This window comes from Periplaneta americana, chromosome 17, assembly GCF_040183065.1.
Source record: "Periplaneta americana isolate PAMFEO1 chromosome 17, P.americana_PAMFEO1_priV1, whole genome shotgun sequence".
NCBI lineage: Eukaryota > Metazoa > Arthropoda > Insecta > Blattodea > Blattidae > Periplaneta > Periplaneta americana.
In genome coordinates this window covers 52193996-52218259 of record NC_091133.1, presented here as the reverse complement: position 1 = coordinate 52218259, position 24264 = coordinate 52193996, and the positions used below count along the sequence as shown (strand labels likewise).

Below are 24264 nucleotides of genomic sequence, written 5' to 3'. Positions count from 1 at the left end.
AGGTCACTACGCCGTTCTTTTACGTGAATAACCAACGGAATTCTGGAGTTCGCGCCGCCGTCGCGTCGCCAGAGTATTAGGACATGGCATCAGACGAGGAAGACAGAGAGATGAAGATTTGAGCCACACTAATGGATGGTGTACGTTATGAGCAGTCTGACAATAGGTTAGGTTTATCTCGCCGGTTACGGGTTATGATGTCAAACCCAAGTGCCACCGCAAAGCACTTGATGCAAGGTAGAAGGAACTTGGGCATATATAATATAGATAGTAGAGGTTCAAATCAAGTTGAATAGATGGATGTAATAGTGTCGTGATAGTGTTCAACCTTTGTAGAAGGACATTACATTGATGTGTAGAATAATTTCCATGACTTTTGAGAAGACACATTAAATGAATAATATAAATTAATTGGCATTCATTCATAATGTTCTGCCCTAGGGCAGGTCTTTCACTGCAAACCTAGCATTCTCCAATCTTTCCTGTTTTCTGCCTTCCTCTTAGTCTCCACACATGATCCATACATCTTAATGTCGTCTATTGTCTGATATCTTCTTCTGCCCCGAACTTTTCCCGTTCACTATTCCTTCCAGTGCATCCTTGAGTAGGCAGTTTCTTCTTAGCTAGTGACCCGCCAAATTCGTTTTCTCTTCCTGATCAGTTAAACTAATTGCATTGATAAATATAAAGCAATGTGAAGCAAGCCAAACATAAGCGAAAGCTTTATTTTAGCGTGGAAGCATTTGTCGTAGAGGTAAGAGGTTTCATATTTTATTATAGCCAGAAAATATCTATCGCATCGTATCGTTGACATTCTTATTTATGTGTAGGAGTACAGAGATTTCCTACGCAGATCGGTCCCACTCCAGTTTCCATCTAACAAAATCTGTTAGCGGACGGCGAGTCTTCTTACAGATTATTTAGTCCTGATAGCTCAGCGATGCGAAAGAGGGGAAGTAATAGGAGTGGGGAGATTTCCAAAGTAGAGATAAGAGCGAGCGGTCGGTAAAGGAATGCAGTACAGCTTAATTGTACAGGAAACATACTGCTCTACCGCACGGATGACATCCGATCGCTCCGAAGGCAAGCGAGTGAATAACCCAAACACCCCTTGGCGTAACTAAATGGACTCGCCTGTCCCAGGCGCACATCTCGGCGACTGTCAGGACTAAATAATCGTAGCTACTGTACTTGGGCGTACGGACAAGTCCGTTCACACGTCCCTATGCAGGCGGGAAAGCGAAATGCTCCTAGGCCCGAGCTCAAGAAGAGAGAGCCATCAGAGGCCGTGATTTGCATCACTGGGTTAACTCTAATATTTAGTGCAAGAAAATATGTTATTAAATGCACCCTGTAGTTAATGCATGCCGCTCTATTAGAAACAGGTTATATTGTTTTTACAGATAAAATTTGCGAAAAAGAAAGTAAGTTTCTATGGTATTTAATTTCGGATACGGCTGCAACATAAAATAATGCTTATTTAATTCCAGGCGGAGGAAGTGGCTTGGTTATGAAAATATGGTGATTATTTATTAAAATGCTTTTCATAAGAAAACAGCGTTTTATGGTTAGGTATTCATTTAGCTTTCAAAGAATTTTTATGCTTGTGTGACGTTCAGAAATTAAGGTATTCTGAATTATATGTATAGGCCTATATACTATTAGGCCTAAAGAAATATGAATTGGAAAAATACAATTCGTTTTTGTGAAAAACAAATCATTATCGAATAAAGTGTTTTCGAATTAATCTAAACAATATGTAGATTTACTATGAATGCACATAATCGACAATGGGCATTTTAGTTAGGGAAGCAAATAGAAATGCACGAAAATATCAGGAGAACAAAGAAAATAAATTCATAAAAACAGTAAGATTTATTTACCCATAAACACTATTCAAAGGAATATTAATATGAATTATAATTTAAAAAAAGAATTACAATGCTGTGGACGGAAGAATTGCACCTGCGAATAAATGCAGCTGGCAAAAATAATGCATTCAAAGTAATAAAAACTTATCGATTTCTAGCGCAGGGTATTTCTTGTTCATACCAGTTTTATTGGTGCTTTAAATAAGACAAGGTTTAACCATCCCTTGCACTATTTATGGGCAAATACGTATTGTGTTAGTTTTTCAATCTTTGTACATTTCATACTTCATCCTGAAATTCAGTCAAAGAATAACCTATTAGCGATACAAATTTTAGTATTTAGTTTTAAGAGTTTCGATTTCATATACTTGTTATCAGAAGTTAATTGATCAGAATCACAGTTCAAATACGCAGTTTCTTTAAATTAATCTTTCGGACCCATTTTCTGTATTTCTATGAAATATGTTTGAGAATATGTTCTATTAAGTGCAACAGAATGGGAATAGAAATTGCAGACGGACACTATTATGGGAATAAAAAATTTCAGACGGAATTTTTTACATCACTACTCTTTGCGGATGACCAGGTAGTTGCAGCACTGGACGGTGAAGATGCAAATTATGCATAATATAGGATATAGGCCTTATTCGTGTTAAAATAAGAATATCCCACAGATACTTCGTAAACGGTAACGCCCCACTGTTTGGAAGCCAGAGTGTAGGGTTAATACTTCGAAATACTCTTGAGATAAGGCAGGAACGAGTGAATTTGTACTGACAATTTTACAAGGGAGGAATCTTGTTTTGTGTGTCTCTTTCTTTGCTGTAGAGACGCACTTTGCCAGAAACCTAATAATACGGGCGCCGAGAGGACAATTTGATCAGAAGTAAATTCGATCCGCAGCATATCCGCTGCTGCAGAGGTGCAAAGTGTCCGACAGTGTTGCCACGTCCTCGAGCAGGTCTCTTCAAGTCTCTAGGCCGTTCACCGTCCAATAGGCGGCGTAACTGTAGGTACCCGAAGAATCCTTTTCTAGACGCTTTGTTTAAAAATGTAATAATTACTAACATAATCTGTTTCAATCAATATCTGTGCCTTGTGCATTCTTTTACAATGGCAGTACGGTATATAAAGTAGACGTTTTCTAAATGCCGAAAAAATTATGGACTTTAAACAAAGAATTTAAGTGATACAATCATTCTTACGCTATGAATCGAATACTAAATATACATTTTCAGTGACCATTTACGGATTGTAGGCCCACTGAGTGGATCTGCACTAAACTTTGTTCGCTAATGCCATTGCACATAATAACCGACTGGTTCACATGAAAATCAAGTACACAAAAATGCTTTTCTTTCCTATAGCAGCCATTTCGCTTCAAAAATGAACAAATTTGTTTATATGTGCTATTATGAGGCAATGTTACCAACTACGAAAACAATGTTACCACAACTAAACTTTTTGAGTTTTTCTTTCTATTGGTGCTATTTTCATGCACCTCAAATTCATAGAACTTAAATTACATGTGTTCGAAACCGAAAAGGTCTTTTGTAGGAGCTCTGTATCTCAACATCAATAAAAGTCATTGCAATAAATTTTCTGTTCTCTGCCAAGCTTTTAATTTTGACTCTGCGAATAGACTAAATGCTTGATTGGCATATTGCAAAAAAAAAAATATATATATATACTTTGACACCAGGATTTTCCTCCACTTTCTTGATTCTATTTATCAATGATCCTAAACGCACTGTATGTACAAACAGCCGCTACAACTTAATTCAGAGCAGGGCACAGAACTATCGGATCTGGATGCGAAAAAAAATAGTTCGTTACGGTTTATGTACAGTTGGGATATAATATTTCTAGACATTGTTTTCAAGTACGTACTGAACTTTACAGACAAGTAAAAAGAAAATACTTAAGGGCAGCTAAGGATGTTAAAATTGCTGCACGCTTCATCTAACACGTTTGATGTGCGCTAGTGATCCACTTTCTGTAGGAGTATACGCAAGCTTTTTGAGGTATGCCTTCAACATCTTCTATTCTGCTAAAGAGTCCGTCCGGTCCTTTGTAGAGCCCAGTTCCAATGAGTTCGGGCTCACTGAAACTTTCAATTTATGTGGTAATTTTCTATCGTTTAGGTCACTTTTCCCTCTTCTTCGCTCCCTCCCTCCCAGCTTTTTTTGTGTGGCGACATTAAAATATGAGAGTGTATTGACGATAAAACGCCGTTTTAATTAGCCAGATTTCAATAGATCTGTACACATTAAAACTTGTTGAATGGCGTGTGGAATAATCCCTTTTTACTTAAAAGGGACTCGAGTGAATGCGCCGCCCTCACCTTTGTTTAATATTTCAATTAAAACTTAATGGAGGCGCATCGCAGTTGTTCACAGCTGATGTGGTTCGAGTTGCGTCCACATGAATATCGTGCCGCTCTTGTTGCAGGTTCACGTATTAATGTTATGGAATCTGTTTGACTTTGTAAATTGTTTCGGATAGGTTACGTTCTTTTGTTGACGTTGGTAACTTCAAAAACTGATAAAAAATTTAATTTGTTGATAACATTCTGTGATGTTGCTATATTTCGCATTAATAATAGTAAAAGATTCGGAATTACTCATCCTTTGAATTTTTCACGTTGGTTGTCAGAATAAATACGTACACAGAATGTTAGAGATACCGGTCGATAGGCCTATGACTAGTGCGTATTGCTGGGCTTGAAATATCGAAAGAATTAATACACAAATCATAGCGATCAACGTTGCTTATGTGATTGGCAACTGTCTTCGAACGACACAGTTCTGTTGCCTAATTTACCGAAAAATTCCGAAGAAGGACGCTGTTCCTGTCGAAAATATATTCATTGGTCTGTTTTAATTTCTTTCCACTTTGAGTGAAGAAGAAAGTGGGAAGAAGAAGGAGCTGAATTAGAGGATAAGAAAAGGAGAAAAAGAGGAGCAATGACAATCACAAGAATAGGGGTAGGAAGAACAAAAAGAAATGGAAGAACTAGAATACTAGTGTCAAAGAGAAGAAGAATAATACTGAGCGGAAGAAGAAGAAGAAGAATAGTGGTAATCAATAGAATGACAGTGAGAGAATAACAATATATTGTAAGAAAGAATAAGAATAATAACGAGATAGAGAGTAACATTAAGAACAAAGAGGAAAACGATTATATTAAAATGGAGAGCAGGGTAAGAATAATTAGGAGGAGTAAAAGAATGAAAATGGAGTGGAAGACAAGAGTAAGAATAACAATGGATATTAGGAAAAGAATAAGAATAGAAGGAAAATATACAGAGGAGGAGAGAAATAGTAGGGGTGGAGGGGAAGAATAGTGAGGAGATGAGGGGAATAACAGGAAGAGTGGAGAGGAATGGGAGAATTGTGAGATTACAATTACGAGCAGTATATTATGGAGAGTAGGAGGAAGAGGAAAATAAGGAGGGCAGTAAAAGAGACTAGGAAGGGGAGGGGGCTAGGTAGGGGAAGAGGAGGAGAATAAGAATAGAAGAAAAGGGAGGAAAGGAGAAGATGATTAGGAGGGGGGATGGTGAGGGGACTGGGGAAGGCAGGAGTAGGAAGAAGAGATTTTATAGAGAGGAGGAGGAGAAGAATAGGAAGGGGTGGAAGGGGAGAATACGACCGGCAGGAGGGAGAGGTGAATTTGGACGGGAGGAGGAGAATATGGAAGGATGAAGGGGTGAACGGTAGTAGGGATGGGAGAAGGAAGAGAATGGGGAAGATGAGTAGACGGAAGGGGCGGGGGAGGGACTAGAATGGTGGAAAGAGGTTAATAGTGAGGGGTGGATGAGAAGGAGACCAAGAGGGGAGGGGAAGAGACTAGGCAGGGGAGGAAGAGAAGAATATGAATAGGAGAAGGAAGAGGTGAGTTTGGAGGGAAGAAGGAGGACAATATGGAAGGATGAAGGGTTGAAGAGTACTGGGGAGGAGGAAGAGAATGGGGAGGATGAATAGACGAAGGGGATGGGGAAGGGACTGGAAAGGTGGAAAGACAATAATAGTGAGGGGAGGATGAGAATGAGACCAACAGGCGAAGGAAAGAGACTAGGCAGGGGAGGAAGAGAAGAATATGAAAAGGAGGAGTACTAATGAGGAAGTGAACAATAAATTTGTGAATTCTATTATTGGTAATGTGTTAGTTTTCAATAAAAGTGATTTAAAACTTTTTTGCACGATGATGTTTTATGTTACACTTACCGCTATTATTGACAGATCTTGTAAATTGAATTTACAACGCTCGAACTATAGTAGCGTCGCTGTTATTTCCGGCGTGACTCCTCTTTGCTGACGCCTTAGGAAGTGAAGGCTCTATAAAGTCTAGGTAGGTAGCATCGTTCGTCATTTTTGTTCTTTCGTTGCCGAGCTACCAGACGAATCTATTTGCCGCACCGTTAGACATTATCATGTCTATGATATGATATGATATTATGATAATAAATCAAACGCACTGTAATTGAGCGGCAAATAACGTCATCTTGTGCTTTCTGCGAACTCCAACGAAAGAACAATAATGGCAAGCGATTATATTAAGTATTTATCGAGCCTTAGGAAGTGCATAACGTCATAAGCAGCGAATGACAAGACGCACACGTTTAAATGTAGCCTATCTGCAACATGATTGGCTGCCGGAAATAAGAGCGACGGGAGTATAATTATTGCTATAGAAACAGATTATTGTTACAACTCATAGCAGGACTAGAGTAGAATCCAGAGGAGTTACTCAGAATAACTTGAGATCGTGGTGTTATAGCCATCGTGGTCGTAAACATTATGAATGAATATGGTAATAAAGCAAGAAAAAAGAATGCGAAATGAGTTCGACAAAGGTGATTCTCATCCGTTACGGTAAATATTCTCCAGAAGACACGTCAACCGCATTGTGTTGCTAAGAGTGTGAATACTTAATTAAGGGGGGATCTATTGCAACCATAGTGCCACGTTATCTCTACCTGACACACACGACGTATAAATCAGGGCGATCGCCGACCGAATGTTTCCAATGGTTTGCATAGAGGCGCTGGGAGCGACGAAGCAAGAAAAAGCTAAAACAGAGTAGGAGGAGGGGATTGACAGAGGGGGCTGATAGATATCGCCTGCATTGACTCTGTATTTTTCTTCGTCAGGTCGAAACGAAGATATATCGACGAAACAAAAGTAGACTGGATGGAAAGTACCCACCCCACCGCTCGATTGTGTTTTTGCCACTAGCCTTGTTGTTGTTTGTCGAAAAAGAATTAAGCGCCGACGTAGCTGTCACCAGTAATATCTGATTCCTTATTGTCTTTTAGAAGGCTGGTCTAATAACTTAGATATATCTCGACTTACTAATTAACGATCAACTAAGACACGATGTAGGGAACATTCTATTTATCTCTATGCAGGCCAGTGTTTATGTCTGCGTGAATGTAGGTCATAAAGCAAGATTCTAAATTGCAATACGACTTGCACTGGTGGCCATTTCGCCGCCAAACTCATTTCTCTTGTTCCCTCTTCAGCAATCCGCTCTATAATTTCAATTTGCCTTGCTGAGGAGGCAAGATCTTTGACTCTTATATTGTGCGGGTTTCATCTCCATTATGCGTTCCAAATTTATAGCATAATGAGAGCCTCAGAGCGTAAAACAAGTGAAATGGTTTCATCATGTTCAAAGGATGAAAACGCGTATGCTGACACAAAAGAACTCAATTGGTTTCACATAGCAAGGAAGAATAGGCCTATAGAAAAACCACGAAGATCCAGGATGTTAAGTGTTCATAAAGATGTTGCAGACAGAGGTTTAGAAAGAGAGCTCTGATTGGATGGAGAACGCGGGCAATGGGAATCAGAAAATGCCGACAAATATTACAGCATCAACTTTATAGGGTAATTCAAAAAACAGAGAACGTCTCAAATGATTAACATTTTACAAGACATAATCATGTGTAAAAATAGGATAATTTTGTTCGCAGAAGAATTAGATTTATTTTTATAAAAGCAATTATTAATATTATACTGTAGCATCAAAGGTAGTGTGTTATTCAAAACACAGAGAACTTCTGAAATGGTTGACATTTTACAAGACATAATCATGTGCAAAGTAGGATAATTTTATTCACAAAATAATTAGATTTATTTATATAAAATCAATTAATATTATACTATAGCACGAAATCTATTGTGTTGTACAAAACACAAGGAGTGTTCAAATGATTGAAACTTTACAAAAATAATATATGCGGTCAAAATAGATCACATTCACAGTTCTTAAAGAATTTGGTTTATTTACGAAAAAAAGCGATTATTATTATTATTATTATTATTATTATTATTATTATTATTATTATTATTATTATTATTATTATACGAGTAGTTCAAGAATATGAGGCTGTGCGCCATTTTACAAGATAAGGTTTTAAATAGCATAATACTACAATTTGGACAAGGTATGTATTGCAGATGAAAAGTGGAACCCCTGATCGTAATGTTACAAACGGTAGCATGTGGGAGAGAACAACCACCAGGATCGCCACCGTCTATTTAAAAAAACCGCTAGATGGAAGTGCAGTTGCTCCATGCAATTCAAATAGGAGTTACGACGTGACGCATACTGTTGCTAGACGGCAGTATAATAAACTTGATAAAATTTTGTTGCCGTCAAACCTATAAGGCTGAGTAATTTGATATGTAGTGATCAGAGATGAGTAGATAAGAAATGACGGCCATACCACCCGTAAAGCGGGTGCGAGGGTGACGTCATAGTGGGCGTGGCCAAAGTATTACGTCATAGTGGGCGTGGCCAAATTATTGCGTCATGGGCGGGGCTTAAGTTATGACGTCACGGAGGGGGTGGGGGCTTAAAGTATGACGTAGGAAAAGGGCGTAACTTAAATTACGTCATAAGAGTTCAAGGTTAAAGTGTGTTGTCATGCAGGTATATAATGGCATGACAAGTTCATACATGTTTATCTCCTCAATGTGGGGGGCTTAAATTATGACGTAGGAAAGGGGCGTAACGTAATAAATGGCAATCTAAGAGTTCAAGGTTAAAGTGTGACGTAATACGAGTATGTAATGGCATGACAAGTGTATCTCCTCAATGTGGAAATTATGACGTAGGAAAGGGGCGTAACTTAAATTACGTCAAGGTTAAAGTGTGACGTGCGAGTATGTAATGGCATGACAAGTTTATCTCCTCAATGTGGGAATTATGACGTAGGAAAGGGGCGTAACTTAAATTACGTCAAGGTTAAAGTGTGACGTCATGCAGGTATGATGTTTATCTCCTCAATGTGGAAATTATGACGTAAGAAAGGGGCGTAACGTCATAAATGGTAATCTAAGAGTTCAAGGTTAAAGTGTGACGTGCAGGTATGTTGTGGCATGACAAGTTCATACATGTTTATCTCATCAATGTCGCTATGTGTGCTGAGTCATATCCGGCAATTGTTCTAGTTCATACATGTTTGAAAACTGCTATGTATGCAAATATTATACACCCGGCGAAGAATTAATCTATCACACTTAAACACATACATTCTTTTAATGTAATGGTAATTTAATTGCTTGGGGAATGGGTGTTGGAATGTGGGACATAAATGGATAAAAAATTAATCTAGCACACTTGTAAATTAAACAGGATGTGGCTGAAGTGACGTTATAAATTTGTAATTGAAGTTGGAAATGGGGGGAGGGGGGGGGTAAAAATTTGAAATACGAACGGCATAACTTAAAGTGTGGCGTCATAAATTTTTAATTGAAGTTGGAAATGTAATAATTTGAAATGTACATGTTCATACAAGTTTGTATAGTGGGGGGGGGGGGGATAGACAAGTTCATACATGTTTGTATATTTGAAAGTCAACGTGTCATATTACACAAATATTGCATGATGCAAATAATATGCAAGCTGTTAATTCACATCCGGTGAAGACGCAAGTGCTGAATAATGGCCAGCTATCCAATGGATGTCCTGAAACTGGTTGTACTTTAAGCCAATTGTTGAGTAATTGATAAAAAATATTAAGATTCTAATGTACTGGTAATTGAATTGATAAATAGTAATGGGAAATGGAAATTAGAATGGGGGAATTATTGATGGCGTAAATGGTTGTACTTTAAGCCAATTGACAAAAAAATTAATGTAGCACACTTGTAAATTAAACACATACATTCTTCTCATATTATTCCAATGTAATACATTTTGAGTGGTTTGTTTAGCGTATTTAATACATTATTACCAACATTAAATTCATCAGAATGTGACATTATTATGATTTAGAGCAGTAATTGTAGCAGATAAATCAATGTAGATGTATATGTTGAAGTGTGTAAATATTATGCAAGCTTGCTGAATCACTTCCGGCGACGATGCAATTGCTGAGTAATGATAAAAGCATGTTCTTTAAGCACCTACAACGTGTCATATTACACAAATATTGCATGATGCAAATAATATGCAAGCTGTTAATTCACATCCGGTGAAGACGCAAGTGCTGAATAATGGCCACCTTATTATTATTATTATTATTATTATTATTATTATTATTATTATTATTATTATCGTTCCAATTTAATACATTTTGAAGTAACATTTATTGGATTGATTAATAATTTAATACATTTTGAAGTAACATTTATTGGATTTATTTTAAGCCATATATTATTACCGAAGCACTTCGTAATATAGTAATTGCTTCTTCTTCTTCTCATTATTATTATTATTCGTCATAAAGAAGATTAAAGTGTGACGTTATAAATTTGTAATTGAAGTTGGAAATGGGTGAGGGCTGTTTTTAATTTGAAATACATACGTCATAACTTAAAGTGTGATGTTATAAATTTGTAATGAAGTTGGAAATGGGGGGGGGGGAGGAAATTTGATAAAATTCTAATGTAATAGTAATTTAATTGATAAATAGTAATGGGTAAGGGAAATTCGCAAATGTTAATTGAAATTAGAAAGGGGGAATTATTGATGGCGTAAATGGTTGTACTTTAAGCCAATTGATAAAAAAATTAATCTAGCACACTTGTAAATTAAACACATACATTCTTCTCATATTATTCCAATGTAATACATTTTGAGTGGTTTGTTTAGCGTATTTAATACATTATTACCAACATTCAGAATGTGACATTATTATTTCGTAATACAGTAATTGTAGCAGATAAATCAATGTAGATGTATATGTTGAAGTGTGCAAATATTATACAAGCTTGCTTAATCACTTCCGACGACGATGCAATTGCTGAGTAATGATAAAAATATGTTTTTGAAACATCTGCAACGTGTTATATTACACAAATATTGCATGATGCAAATAATATGCAAGCTGTTAATTGACATCCAGCGATTGTTCTCACAGCGTTTTATGTTACACAAATATTGTATTGATTACAAGTAAATAATAGCTTTCTGCTATGTGTGCAAATATTATGCAAGGTTGCTAATTTTATATCCGACGATGAAATTGCTGAGTAATGATAAAAAACATGTTTTTGATAATGACCTTGGAGGTAATATGGCTGGATGATGAGGTGAATTATTTAGAAGTGTAATGAAAGAAGTATTGCAGTTTGGAATAATTGATATTGAACAAGTTTAGACAGCAGTGGGAGGGGGGGCAAGATGATGAATAATACGCTCGAATTTATACAACTATTACACTATCACATATTTTATAAAAGATCTTTGTCAAAAAAAAATTTGGTAGTGTAATAGCAGCCATAGCGTTAATAATGTATCACAATATTTATTTTTAATTTTAATTTAGATGATACTGCATCCCCAGTCTCGGTTTGAGCTGAAGAAGAAGAAATCGCACAATTTAAATGCTCTGAGTGTAAAAAAAAAAGTGACCATGATGAAGCGTGGTGAATGCTAAGCTTGATTATGAAGAATCTTTTCGGAAATAGTTTTGCACTGTAATTTCTTTTATGTCTTAACCATCCATTTCCATCTCATATAACCAAAGGGTTGGGTTCGTTTAGAGAATTAAACTATAACACTTTCCTTTCAGATATTAGTAATACTTTTCCAATATTGAGAATTGGTATATAGGTTTTCAAATATTAATAATCCTTAAGAATTGGTGTATAAGTTGAGATTATTCTAAACATATATGTTACAAGAATATAACATAATTCCAGTGGTAGCTTATTGATTTGGGAAGCGGTGGATTCATTACATGTTTGTATGATAAAACCTGAGGATGATTGAGAGAATGTCAATGATTAAACTGAACCTAATCATTGGGGATGGGGATGTGCTTGGTAAAAGAAAATAGTAACAACATAAAATTATGCGTATATATTTATTCATAAAAAGAAATACAATGCATTGAGTATTGAAATATATTTTCAGTTAGTGAATCCCAATTTTGATAATGTTTTCACCAAAATTGAAGAAATTTCTTCCAAATTATACACATAACTGATGATAAATAATTTTTCCATACCCTTTGTATAAACACAACCAATAAGATGGCGCCAAGTGACGGGGTGTTTTCAGCATCCTTGCTGCAAATTGCCATGGAGACGGCGAGTTCATTTAAAATGCAGTTGTTTGTCCAAGCTTCTCGGAAACCATGTACATCATAATAGACGTTCTGAAAAAAAAAAAAAAAAAAAAAAAAACGGTGTAGCATCATACATATTGTAAATTGTATAATGTCACAGAAAATAGTAACACATACTTACATTTTTAAATATATGAAAGCACTTTATACATAATCCAATAGGAAACCTTGTACATCAATGGACGTCCTGAAACAAAATAAAAATGTGTGGCATGGTACTTATTGTAAATTATATCACAGAAAAAAAGTAACACATACTTACATTTTTAAACATATGATATGAGTAAAAGCACTTTATACATAATCCAATAAGACACTTTGAACATTGTGTTCGAACAACGCTCTTACACCCCTTTTGCACACATCTCCTGCGACTTTTGAATGGGATATATTGTACCAAATGATTTATACCATCATATCGATATTCTCTACTGTTATATGTAATCGGAGAACAAGTTAGTCTCACACCCGCTTTCTTTGTGATAAACATTGCAACTGATACGAAAATCGTAATCTTGTGACATATACGTTACAACTTGTCGAAAATCGTAATCTTGTGACATATATGTTACACCTTGTCGAAAATCGTAATCTTGTGACATATACGTTACACCTTGTCGAAAATCGTAATCTTGTTGCGATAATGCAACACCTTGTCGAAAATCGTAATCTTGTGACATATATGTTACACCTTGTTGAAAATCGTAATCTTGTGACATATACGTTACACCTTGTCGAAAATCGTATTCTTGTTGCGATAATGCAACACCATGTCGAAAATCGTAATCTTGTGACATATATGTTACACCTTGTCGAAAATCGTAATCTTGTTGCGATAATGCAACACCATGTCGAAAATCGTAATCTTGTGACATATATGTTACACCTTGTCGAAAATCGTAATCTTGTTGCGATAATGCAACACCATGTCGAAAATCGCAATCTTGTGACATATATGTTACACCTTGTCGAAAATCGTAATCTTGTGACATATAGGTTACAACTTGTCGAAAATCGTAATCTTGTGACATATACGTTACAGCTTGTCCAAAATCATAATCTTGTGACATATACGTTACAACTTGTCGAAAATCGTAATCTTGTGACATATACGTCACAACTTGTAGAAAAACATTCTCGACATGGTGTTGCATTATCGCAACAAGAATACGGATTTTCGACATGGTGTTGCATTATCGCAACAAGAATACGATTTTCGACATGGTGTTGCATTATCGCAACAAGATTACGATTTTCGACATGGTGTTGCATTATCGCAACAGGATTACGATTTTCGACAAGGTGTAACATATATGTCACAAGATTACGATTTTCGACATGGTGTTGCATTATCGCAACAAGATTACGATTTTCGACAAGGTGTAACATATATGTCACAAGATTACGATTTTCGACATGGTGTTGCATTATCGCAACAAGAATACGATTTTCGACAAGGTGTAACGTATATGTCACAAGATTACGATTTTCAACAAGGTGTAACATATATGTCACAAGATTACGATTTTCGACAAGGTGTTGCATTATCGCAACAAGATTACGATTTTCGACAAGGTGTAACGTATATGTCACAAGATTACGATTTTCGACAAGGTGTAACATATATGTCACAAGATTACGATTTTCGACAAGTTGTAACGTATATGTCACAAGATTACGATTTTCGTATCAGTTGCAATGTTTATCACAAAGAAAGCGGGTGTGAGACTAACTTGTTCTCCGATTACATATAACAGTAGAGAATATCGATATGATGGTATAAATCATTTGGTACAATATATCCCATTCAAAAGTCGCAGGAGATGTGTGCAAAAGGGGTGTAAGAGCGTTGTTCGAACACAATGTTCAAAGTGTCTTATTGGATTATGTATAAAGTGCTTTTACTCATATCATATGTTTAAAAATGTAAGTATGTGTTACTTTTTTTCTGTGATATAATTTACAATAAGTACCATGCCACACATTTTTATTTTGTTTCAGGACGTCCATTGATGTACAAGGTTTCCTATTGGATTATGTATAAAGTGCTTTCATATATTTAAAAATGTAAGTATGTGTTACTATTTTCTGTGACATTATACAATTTACAATATGTATGATGCTACACCGTTTTTTTTTTTTTTTTTCAGAACGTCTATTATGATGTACATGGTTTCCGAGAAGCTTGGACAAACAACTGCATTTTAAATGAACTCGCCGTCTCCATGGCAATTTGCAGCAAGGATGCTGAAAACACCCCGTCACTTGGCGCCATCTTATTGGTTGTGTTTATACAAAGGGTATGGAAAAATTATTTATCATCAGTTATGTGTATAATTTGGAAGAAATTTCTTCAATTTTGGTGAAAACATTATCAAAATTGGGATTCACTAACAGAAAATATATTTCAATACTCAATGCATTGTATTTCTTTTTATGAATAAATATATACGCATAATTTTATGTTGTTACTATTTTCTTTTACCAAGCACATCCCCATCCCCAATGATTAGGTTCAGTTTAATCATTGACATTCTCTCAATCATCCTCAGGTTTTATCATACAAACATGTAATGAATCCACCGCTTCCCAAATCAATAAGCTACCACTGGAATTATGTTATATTCTTGTAACATATATGTTTAGAATAATCTCAACTTATACACCAATTCTTAAGGATTATTAATATTTGAAAACCTATATACCAATTCTCAATATTGGAAAAGTATTACTAATATCTGAAAGGAAAGTGTTATAGTTTAATTCTCTAAACGAACCCAACCCTTTGGTTATATGAGATGGAAATGGATGGTTAAGACATAAAAGAAATTACAGTGCAAAACTATTTCCGAAAAGATTCTTCATAATCAAGCTTAGCATTCACCACGCTTCATCATGGTCACTTTTTTTTTTACACTCAGAGCATTTAAATTGTGCGATTTCTTCTTCTTCAGCTCAAACCGAGACTGGGGATGCAGTATCATCTAAATTAAAATTAAAAATAAATATTGTGATACATTATTAACGCTATGGCTGCTATTACACTACCAAATTTTTTTTTGACAAAGATCTTTTATAAAATATGTGATAGTGTAATAGTTGTATAAATTCGAGCGTATTATTCATCATCTTGCCCCCCCTCCCACTGCTGTCTAAACTTGTTCAATATCAATTATTCCAAACTGCAATACTTCTTTCATTACACTTCTAAATAATTCACCTCATCATCCAGCCATATTACCTCCAAGGTCATTATCAAAAACATGTTTTTTATCATTACTCAGCAATTTCATCGTCGGATATAAAATTAGCAACCTTGCATAATATTTGCACACATAGCAGAAAGCTATTATTTACTTGTAATCAATACAATATTTGTGTAACATAAAACGCTGTGAGAACAATCGCTGGATGTCAATTAACAGCTTGCATATTATTTGCATCATGCAATATTTGTGTAATATAACACGTTGCAGATGTTTCAAAAACATATTTTTATCATTACTCAGCAATTGCATCGTCGTCGGAAGTGATTAAGCAAGCTTGTATAATATTTGCACACTTCAACATATACATCTACATTGATTTATCTGCTACAATTACTGTATTACGAAATAATAATGTCACATTCTGAATGTTGGTAATAATGTATTAAATACGCTAAACAAACCACTCAAAATGTATTACATTGGAATAATATGAGAAGAATGTATGTGTTTAATTTACAAGTGTGCTAGATTAATTTTTTTATCAATTGGCTTAAAGTACAACCATTTACGCCATCAATAATTCCCCCTTTCTAATTTCAATTAACATTTGCGAATTTCCCTTACCCATTACTATTTATCAATTAAATTACTATTACATTAGAATTTTATCAAATTTCCTCCCCCCCCCATTTCCAACTTCATTACAAATTTATAACATCACACTTTAAGTTATGACGTATGTATTTCAAATTAAAAACAGCCCTCACCCATTTCCAACTTCAATTACAAATTTATAACGTCACACTTTAATCTTCTTTATGACGAATAATAATAATAATGAGAAGAAGAAGAAGCAATTACTATATTACGAAGTGCTTCGGTAATAATATATGGCTTAAAATAAATCCAATAAATGTTACTTCAAAATGTATTAAATTATTAATCAATCCAATAAATGTTACTTCAAAATGTATTAAATTGGAACGATAATAATAATAATAATAATAATAATAATAAGGTGGCCATTATTCAGCACTTGCGTCTTCACCGGATGTGAATTAACAGCTTGCATATTATTTGCATCATGCAATATTTGTGTAATATGACACGTTGTAGGTGCTTAAAGAACATGCTTTTATCATTACTCAGCAATTGCATCGTCGCCGGAAGTGATTCAGCAAGCTTGCATAATATTTACACACTTCAACATATACATCTACATTGATTTATCTGCTACAATTACTGCTCTAAATCATAATAATGTCACATTCTGATGAATTTAATGTTGGTAATAATGTATTAAATACGCTAAACAAACCACTCAAAATGTATTACATTGGAATAATATGAGAAGAATGTATGTGTTTAATTTACAAGTGTGCTACATTAATTTTTTTGTCAATTGGCTTAAAGTACAACCATTTACGCCATCAATAATTCCCCCATTCTAATTTCCATTTCCCATTACTATTTATCAATTCAATTACCAGTACATTAGAATCTTAATATTTTTTATCAATTACTCAACAATTGGCTTAAAGTACAACCAGTTTCAGGACATCCATTGGATAGCTGGCCATTATTCAGCACTTGCGTCTTCACCGGATGTGAATTAACAGCTTGCATATTATTTGCATCATGCAATATTTGTGTAATATGACACGTTGACTTTCAAATATACAAACATGTATGAACTTGTCTATCCCCCCCCCCCACTATACAAACTTGTATGAACATGTACATTTCAAATTATTACATTTCCAACTTCAATTAAAAATTTATGACGCCACACTTTAAGTTATGCCGTTCGTATTTCAAATTTTTACCCCCCCCCTCCCCCATTTCCAACTTCAATTACAAATTTATAACGTCACTTCAGCCACATCCTGTTTAATTTACAAGTGTGCTAGATTAATTTTTTATCCATTTATGTCCCACATTCCAACACCCATTCCCCAAGCAATTAAATTACCATTACATTAAAAGAATGTATGTGTTTAAGTGTGATAGATTAATTCTTCGCCGGGTGTATAATATTTGCATACATAGCAGTTTTCAAACATGTATGAACTAGAACAATTGCCGGATATGACTCAGCACACATAGCGACATTGATGAGATAAACATGTATGAACTTGTCATGCCACAACATACCTGCACGTCACACTTTAACCTTGAACTCTTAGATTACCATTTATGACGTTACGCCCCTTTCTTACGTCATAATTTCCACATTGAGGAGATAAACATCATACCTGCATGACGTCACACTTTAACCTTGACGTAATTTAAGTTACGCCCCTTTCCTACGTCATAATTCCCACATTGAGGAGATAAACTTGTCATGCCATTACATACTCGCACGTCACACTTTAACCTTGACGTAATTTAAGTTACGCCCCTTTCCTACGTCATAATTTCCACATTGAGGAGATACACTTGTCATGCCATTACATACTCGTATTACGTCACACTTTAACCTTGAACTCTTAGATTGCCATTTATTACGTTACGCCCCTTTCCTACGTCATAATTTAAGCCCCCCACATTGAGGAGATAAACATGTATGAACTTGTCATGCCATTATATACCTGCATGACAACACACTTTAACCTTGAACTCTTATGACGTAATTTAAGTTACGCCCTTTTCCTACGTCATACTTTAAGCCCCCACCCCCTCCGTGACGTCATAACTTAAGCCCCGCCCATGACGCAATAATTTGGCCACGCCCACTATGACGTAATACTTTGGCCACGCCCACTATGACGTCACCCTCGCACCCGCTTTACGGGTGGTATGGCCGTCATTTCTTATCTACTGAGATGGAACAAAACCATACGAAATTACTCCATTTGTAAGGGCTTCTTATATTACCCCTTATATTTAGACATGGGAAAGTGATGGTTAATTTTACCTAGTGGCCTTTCATTCAATAACAGGAGTTCTAAGATCGGAGGACTAGGAAGCATTGTGGAGATAGATGAGTGCACATCGGTTAGAGAAAATATGAAAACTATTTTAATTTCTAATCGTTGGCCGTATTGAATTATCCGGTGTTCAAAGCTGCATGGCCGCAATTTTAATAATTCTTCGCCGAAATACATTTGTTTAGAAATATCGTTCCAATAATATGTCACCTCTTTCTAAAGAAACAAACAAGAACCTCTAAAGGAGTTTTATGTGCCACACTTCCATCAAAACTATTTTGAATTTTGAAGAAAATCACAGTTGAAATCAGGACCAGTGCATCGTCTCATTTATAACACAATACAATATATGTTATTCATTCGTAGTGTTCTGCCCAAGGGCAGGTCTTTCACTGCAAACCCAGCATTTTCAGTTTTTCATATTTTCTGCCTTCCTCTTTGTCTCCTTATATGATCCATATATCTTAATGACGTCTGTCATCTGATATCTTCTTCTGTCCCGAACTCTTCTCCTGTGCATCCTTCAGTAGGCATTTTTTCTCAACGAGTGATCCAGCCAATTCTTTTTCCCCTTTCTGATAAGTTTTAGCATTATTATTTCTTCATCCACACTTTCCAACAAAGCTTCGTTTCTTATTCTGTCCATTTCACATGCTCCATCCTTCCCCATATCCATATTTCAAATGCTTCTAGTCGCTTCTCTTCACTTCGTCGTAATGTCCATGTTTCTACCCCATACAATGCTGTACTCCATACTAAGCACTTCACTAGTCTCTTCCTTAGTTCTTTCTCCAGAGATCCACAGATGATGCTTCTTTTCCTATTAAAAGCTTCCTTTGCCATTGCTGTTCTCTTCTTGACTTCTTGGCAGCAGCTCATGTTACTGCTATATACATATATGTGTACATACATACATACATACATACATACATACATACATACATACATACATACATACATACATACATACATACATACACAAGATTTTTTTCTATTTGGTTTTAGTGAAAACTACTGCTAGTTGTCACTTGTAATCGAACTTAGAACTTGAGTTTCTAATTTCAAATTGCTTCTTAAGACCATTTCTTCCAAATTCAGAAATATCCCATATGGATGTATATAGTGATTATATTGAAAGTGACCCTATTTAGACAGAAAATTGTTAATCACTCGTAACACAGAATTCAGTATAATTAATACTGGCCGTTGTAGCTGTTCATTTATTCAAAGGACAGAGTTTACCGAGGAAACATACATTCACTTCTACTCTTGAGATTACCATCAACATAGTAACTGTCATCAACCCCATGAAAATGCTCTTTGCGACGATTTAAAAAAAAAAAACTATTCTATTTCTGAAATGCAGGTAGTAGGCCATTATACATCCTTTTATTTTTACTAACATTTCTAATATTAACCTGGCTATACCTTTGGATTAACGGTTGAGAACCGGAAACACTATTTGTTACCCCCTTCCACGACCGGAGTTTGATGATACTGGCATAAAATACAAACAAATCACTTTACTAGTTATAGGAGGGAAGAAAAGTAGTTCATATATTTACGTAAACTAGTATTCATTATGCAGTGTATAGTATACTGTATACAGCACATTACCATACAATATAGAGAGTACATTTAAATTGAAAAATAATCATAATCTACTGTAGATATTTAAACAAATTGTAGAAAATGATGGCTGTTGATTTCGATACAGGCTTCAGTTTTTTTTTTCTTTTGCATATCATCGCACTACATTGTATCCTACCTAATTCCAATTTCCAGTTTCGTCCTTTATACGTAAAAACAGTAACTCATGTTGAAACAATTCTGTACCTACTCTACAACAGAGTACCTTACATACTGTAAATTCAATCTTCACTTCTGCCCGTACCGCACGATAAATTTACTCAGACATGCTATCTACCATTCGTTCAAGTTGTTATGTAGGAGTGTCGTAGAAAGTGGGAAAATCACGTGACAGTTAATTACTTGACGAGACCCTTTTATTTAAGTTATTTAAAACAGTTGTATAATATTACGTAGACGTTCAATTCCTAACAGCAAATGTTTTCAGAAACGAACTAAGACAGCCCAGCCACTAGCCTTTACAGAGGGGACAGCAGGAGTAGGTGGGGAAACCGGGATGCGACGTAACCAAAAGGACGCGCAGTACCTGTGCGAAAATATGAGTCAATATTGAATTCTCTTTCTTCACTGGAAAACGCGACCATATTTCTGGAACGTACTATGCTCACTTAGTACTGTTTACTATGACCGTAAAATGACTTTGCATATGCGGCCTTGGTTCTGTGTGGAGGACGGGTGGGAGTTCACTTTTATAAGGGGTGGGAGAATGAAGTACATTAAAAAACTCAGGTACAATAAAAATTAACGTAAAAATAAAATGATGTCCCTGTATACAAAGGAGGAGAGATCGGCCGGCACTGTGAATCGGGTCTCGACATAGCTCAGATGGAAAGAGCGCTCAGCGTGCAAAGCTGAGAGGTTCTGGGTTCGATTCCCGGTTCCGGAACAAATTTTTTCTCCAATAATAGGTAAGCTATTCTACGCTTTTAGAGTGTTGTGCGAAAAGGTGACAGCGACATTATTCAGCTTAAACCTGTCCTCAGAAACGTTCACATAAAGTTTCAAGTTCCTCCGACAAATAACGCGTTTGTTCAAAATGTGTTATTTAGGGTTAGTATAAATGGAATAAGTCTGTAGTATACAATTATATGTACAAATCTTTTCTTCAAGTTACGCATGAAGAACTTTAAGAATGTAATATATACTCGTAGAATTTGTTACATAAATGTCACGGCACTTAGAATCATATCGCCTTGACTTCCTCTCTTATGATCTTTCTCGTCTACTTTGAAAGGTTGGATCTTCTCGGCTGTCCTCCCCTAGAAATATACCCTCAGGCTGCTTCTGCGGCAACTCCTGAATAACTCAGACTTAACGCGTACACGCACTTTCCTAATTACGAAAACTTGTAAACTCAAGTTGTACACACATTTAGTCAAGTTTGTACGTGAGATGGTTACAAGACCGCATGAAGTCAAGGCTGCACCACTGATGGGATGTTACAACTAAATAAAACATCTTCGATTTATGGCACCTTCCAAATTATAGAAGACTGCATTATACCTACAGTAATAAATTCCATTTAATGTAAATTTATTTAGTAGGCCTAATTCTCTATACTACCATAATTCTCACATAACATTTTAAGCCATCAGCATGGAATAGAAAGAGCGAGAGGGACTCAAGTCCATGTCTTTTTGGACAAGGGTTCGAATCCCACTTGGCTGACTATCGATTTTGGGTTTATATCAAAGGTTTTTCCAATTTTAAGGCGAATGTGGGTTAGGTAGTAGGATGGCGATTCTTTGGACTTATTTCACCAAAATAATATCTCGCTATCACACTAGATGCCGCGGAGTTGTTACAGCGCCATTAAATAATCTGTAATCTGATTCTGAAGACCTACAGTGAGATCCAAGGAGCGTTGGAGTTTCAGCCGCGCACACAAGGTCACGAATGTTGTGAGGAAGTGTGCGGGAAATCCCGCCAGTAGCCAATAGCCCAGTTCAGTGGAGTGGGGATGTATTTTTTTTAGTAGGTTATTTTACGACGCTTTATCGACATCTTCGGTTATTTAGCTTCTGAATGAGATGAAGGTGATAATGCCAGTGAAATTAGTCCCGGGGTCCAGTACCGAAAGTTACCGAGCATTTGCTCATATTGGGTTGAGGGAAAACCCCGGAAAAAACCTCAACCAGGCAACTTTCCCCGACCGGGAATCGAACCCGGGCCACCTGGTTTCGCGGCCAGACGCGCTGACCGTTACTCCACAGGTGTGGACGGAGGATGTATTGTTCGCGTGTTTTCTTCATTATGACACTATTTGTGAGTATGTTTAGGAAGTGAAGAAAATTAACACATATTATGAACAGTGTAGTAATGCTTGGCGGTAAGGTTTTACAACGGATTTGGTTTCTTCCGAGGTTTACCCCAGCCGTGGGACTGATGCCGGATGGTCTGTGGCGAGTCCTCGGCCTCACTTCATTTCACCCCCTTTGGTCTGATTACCTGGTTGGGTTTTTTTCCGAGGTTTTCCCCAGCCATAAGGCAAATACCAAGTAATCTCTTGGCGAATCCTCGGGCCTCACCTCATCTCACTACATCTCGCCAAAATATTGTAAAAAATTGTAGAAAATTGCAAAATTGTAAAAATTGTAAAATATTGTAAAAATTGTAAAGAATTTGTAAAAATTGTAATTCTAATTTGTAATTGTAATGTTGTAAAATTTTGACTTGTTCCATGTCTTAAAGCTTCATTGCTAATGTAAGATCTATAAAATATAATAAATGAAATGAAATGAAATATTTCTGAAAGAAAGAAACTATGTACGCTATTATTTTAATTCCTCACGTTTCAATTCTGAAAAGGTTCTGAACTAGGAGCTACAAAAAGTTGTAGAGTTCTGTAATACTGTATGAGTTTAATGCAATTGTGTATCATGTAAATAGCGATTTACTTAATGAAGCGACTCCAATTGAAATCAGATACCAGTACATGCAACAATAAAATGATTTCATAAAATAATTACAATATTAGAACAAAACATTCATGTGAATGTGTGTGTCTACCCACTTCACTTGCGTGTTTCGGGTTCCGCATACTACAGATAGATATTAGGACTGTGACACATTTTCAAGTTGCACACCACTTCGGCGGGCCACGTTATGCATGATGTGTATCTGTGAAGAGTTTTGTAGTGGACTAGGATGAGTGTATATGTAAGTGTTCGTGTAAGTGTAGTGTAGGAAATGGGTGAAGATGAAGATGATGATGAAGGTGAGGAAGGAAGAAGGGGACACCGGTGCCGGCACGTAGCCTACTCCTGTCGAATGGCACCAAGGGGGCCGCCAGGTTTAATGTTCCCATCCGACGGACGAATCACTTTCAACAGTGACATATGTCTTCTCTTGTCTTAATATGCATTGCGGAGAGATTTGGGATATAACCCAGCCATATTGGTGCACCATAATTAATGATTAGAAGTTGTGCACCGCCATGTCTCCTAGTTCCGATTTAGACATTTTACATGAAAATGTCTGACCCCGCCGGGGATCGAACCCTGGCCGGTTAGTCTGGAGGCAGACGCGCTACCACACGAACTAACTCGGTGGACGTTATGTGAATGTTAGTGGCTGAAAATTTCTTGAAATTATATTATGTGAAGAGGCCATTATAATAATTCGTGCATTGGGACTGCGTTGGATTTATGCCTAATTCAACTTATTTGTTTATGTTTCAGGTAAGAACATTAATAAAATTCCCCGTCACAACGCCCAGCTTGTCACCGGGGGGCAACTCAGGCAAAGGAACAATGTGAGTTTCACCAATGGCACTGAACATTCAATTTATTACAACTGGACATCAGGAAGGTCGCTGCAAGACGGACTCAAGTCCAGTTAATGGTAGGAAAACTGATATAAATTTCGTTATTCGCCTTTTTATTGTGATAATTCAGAAGATAAGTTTTGTTATTGAAACAAGCCCTGCTATTTTCTACAGTACATCGAAGATCTCTATAGATTTCAAGTACTGTCATCTGTCGCTTTAGCCTGTAGGTACACATATGAAAATTCA

The 24264-nt window shown here is 36.2% G+C and overlaps 1 long non-coding RNA gene across 1 annotated transcript in view; it reads left to right on the top strand.

Annotated features, from left to right (window-relative positions):
- Nucleotides 1-23992, top strand: part of LOC138693490 (uncharacterized) — a 440794-nt gene extending 416802 nt beyond the window's left edge. The window contains exon 3 of the long non-coding RNA XR_011330339.1: nt 23930-23992. This is a non-coding gene — a long non-coding RNA (uncharacterized lncRNA). The remainder of the gene's footprint in view (nt 1-23929) is intronic.
- Nucleotides 23993-24264: the final 272 nt, after the last annotated feature.